The sequence below is a fragment of the Chionomys nivalis genome, chromosome 3 (genome assembly GCF_950005125.1).
Source record: "Chionomys nivalis chromosome 3, mChiNiv1.1, whole genome shotgun sequence".
Taxonomy (NCBI): Eukaryota; Metazoa; Chordata; class Mammalia; order Rodentia; family Cricetidae; genus Chionomys; species Chionomys nivalis.
This window is the reverse complement of record NC_080088.1, coordinates 81772501-81775747: the sequence shown is the minus strand read 5'-3', so window position 1 is coordinate 81775747 and position 3247 is coordinate 81772501.

The following is a 3247-nucleotide window of genomic DNA, read 5'->3' as shown; positions in this document are numbered from 1 at the left end:
TGCAGTGTGCTCCAGGTTCCCAGCTTTTGTGAATCACCACCAATGCTGGCATGGACCTTGGTGATGCAGCTGACTTTGTGTCATTTCTGCTCCTGTAAGTAACCCTTCACCCATATTGCTGTAAGGAACTCCAGGAAAACTCACTGGTTCACCAAGTTGGACTTTGGTGATATCCGTACTTTGGTCTGTCATGGGTTCCCTGTCTGGGGTGAGTGGATCTGTGTTGTGTCTCCCCAGGAAGTCTTGTCACACAATAGCAGGGAAGGAGAGAAATATAAATACATATATATATATATATATATATATATATATATATATATATATATATAGATAGATAGAGAGAGAGAGAGTAAGAGGGAGAGAGAGGAGGGAGGGAGGGAAACAAATTCTTAAAAGTCAGCACCTTCATTTGCATTCTCTTCTTGGAATAGAAGAAGCAGACTAAACACTCACTGGCCAAGGCAAGCTTCCCTTCCTTTCTCTTCCCTGGCCTTTCCTTCCTCATGGTTCTGGTAGCTGTTAGTTGTCAGCAATTATTTTCCACCCGGCATGCTATGCTGGAAGAGTCTGCTCGTCTGTCCGTCCTGCCTTCCTTTTTTTCTTTTTCGTTTTCCCACCCTATTAAACAAACTTAGGTGCTCTGAATTTCTTTATGGCGTCGTTTGTCAGGCTGCACTCTTGCCACAGAAAGAGAAAATTATGTGATCATTTTACTGAGCTTGGCACTTTAATGCACCAGCCAACCTTTTCTTTCTTTTTTTTTTTTTACCACCTCCATATTTTAAAATATTCTAATTCCATGAAAAAAGTGATCTTTGGTAGCCACAATTCTCTAAACTCGTTGAGGCTTGACACACTGGGAGGAGAAGCAGGACTCTATGACGTGAGAAAGACTGGGACCAAGTCTTCAGAACTCCGCTGAGTCCTGTTCCCGTGGGGGCGAAAGGGTGCCCGTGGTGGAGCTGGCCTCTGCGAGCTGCTTCAATCAGTTTTCTAGCTACCCTCCTTCCTCTGGCTTGTCGCCACTACTGGAGAGATGGTTCAGTGACTAAGCACTTTATTGCTCTTGCAGAGGGACCTGGCTTGGTTCCTAGCACACACAACTGCCTGGAACTTTAGTTCCAGGCCCCCTTCGGGCCTCTGTGGGACCCTGCATGCATGCAGCACACATATACTCAGGTAAACACACATATACATAAAGTAAAAATAATAAATCTTTTTATTTCTTCGAGACAGGGTTTCTCTGTGTAGCCTTGGCTGACCTGGAACTCGTCATGTAGACTAGGCTGGTTTCGAACTCACAGAGATCTGCCTGCCTCTGTCTCCTGAGTGCTGGGATTGAAGGCGTGTGCCACCACCACCTGGCAAAATCATAAATCTTTTTTTTTTTTTTTTTAAGTCTTAGGAACTTTGAAAACCCACCTAATTTTTTTATTGGTACATCACTTCTTATCTTTGTTGATGATTTATCTTTATTGGTAAGTGCACATTTTACATTAACTAACACTTAAGGTAAGTGCCCCCTTTAAATGACTCCTTTCAAAGCTAAATGTGCCAGATGGGTCTTAGAGATCACTCCATTTGCTTCCAGAGAGAATGCTTGAGAACTAATCTTTTATAATTTGTCCTTAAAAATAAAACGCACGTGTGCATGCGTACACACACACACACACACACACACACACACACACACACACAGGCTTTTGTGAGGGTCCTGCCTGTTTAGAAACTGTACTTAGCTTGCTGCCAAGAACAGCTCTGCTCTTGCAGAGGTAGGTGATTATGGGAAAGTAATTTTTAGAATGGCCACATTAAACAACAGCGAGAAAAGACTCCCTGGTGAATTTTGTCACTTCGTGTGACCTTCCTTAATCTAAATTTCAGAGGTGTTAATGTACCAATCAGAACAGCTCTGGAGGCCTAATTTGCATAATGACGCCTGAGCGCTTTGGAGATAGCCTGGAGTGTGAGGTCAGTTGTGTCCCAAGGATTCAGCAGGCAGCTTCCGTGCCCTTGGATGCCCACTCTTGAAGAAGACTCTACCTTCGGCGTAGGGCTTTTATTTTTGAACATGCGCAGTCTTGCAAACATCCACTCTAGTTGAAAATGATTGCTCTTTATCATTATGTATGATCTTCCTGTGGTGCTGCCGAACAAGCCCTACCTTCTAAGGGGTTTGCTAGTGACTGAGGGAATCATCGTGGGAGGGTTGAAGGAGGCGATGCTCTCCAGAACCCAGAAGCCCCACCTATGGGGGGAGGCCCCTTTATCATTTATCTTTCTTTTCCCTAACGCCTTCTCCCTAACTCTTTAGTCTGAGGCTCTGCCCTGAGGTGAGGTGGAAACCGGTTCTGGAATGTGGACTCACACTGCCTCTCTCTGGAGGGAAACATTCCCTGATGGTTGCTGTGAGGAACACAGACCCTATTAGGTGGGGTGTGGGGGTGCTTGATGCCTCCTGGTCCTCAGAGAAGACTCTGACAGGGGAGCAGGCTCTGGCAGCCATTGCCGGGCTCCCTCTTTCCCAGCGTTCACCTCCGAGCTGTTTTTCCCTCTGCTCTGTCCACCCTCGCTGCTTCCAGAAACAACTTCCAGCTGTTCTGATGTGGAAGCCATTCTGCATGTTACCGTGACAGCGTCATTCTGGCTGGTCCATGTCGTACCTCTCAAGGTGTCCCAGTACCCCAGTTCTAGTCAGTTGGAGAGGAAAATGGGTTTCCGCAATTCCTCTTTCTTAATTAGGGTAGGAGCCTTAAGAGGAAGACCGCATGCAGAGAAGCCAACTCCAAGCCCAGGCAGAACCCGAGGAGCAAAACGAGGTTGGACTCATTGCGAAGTATAAAACACAACGCACCCAGTGTTTTAAAAATGCAGAAACACACACATGCATACTCACACGGTGTACAGACATTCGCCCAAGCATACATATACACGTCAAATAAACATAAAAAAGGTTAAAACCGCACATGATGTTGAGATAACAACTCACACCCACTAACGCGAGCACCCCTCCAAAGGTGACGATGATATGTGTTGGCGTTGATGAGGGCACTGAGAAACCAGAATCCTCAGGCTTGGCTGGCAGGAGCCTAAAAGAGCACCTCGACTTTGGAAATTAGCTGGGCAATTGGTTAAAAGCATCAAGCATGAATGAATCGCCTGACTTTGCAAGTCCATGCTGAGAACCTTACCAGAAATTCAGTTCCACCCCGGCAACTCACTCTTGGGTTTTCCTGCAGATTCTAAT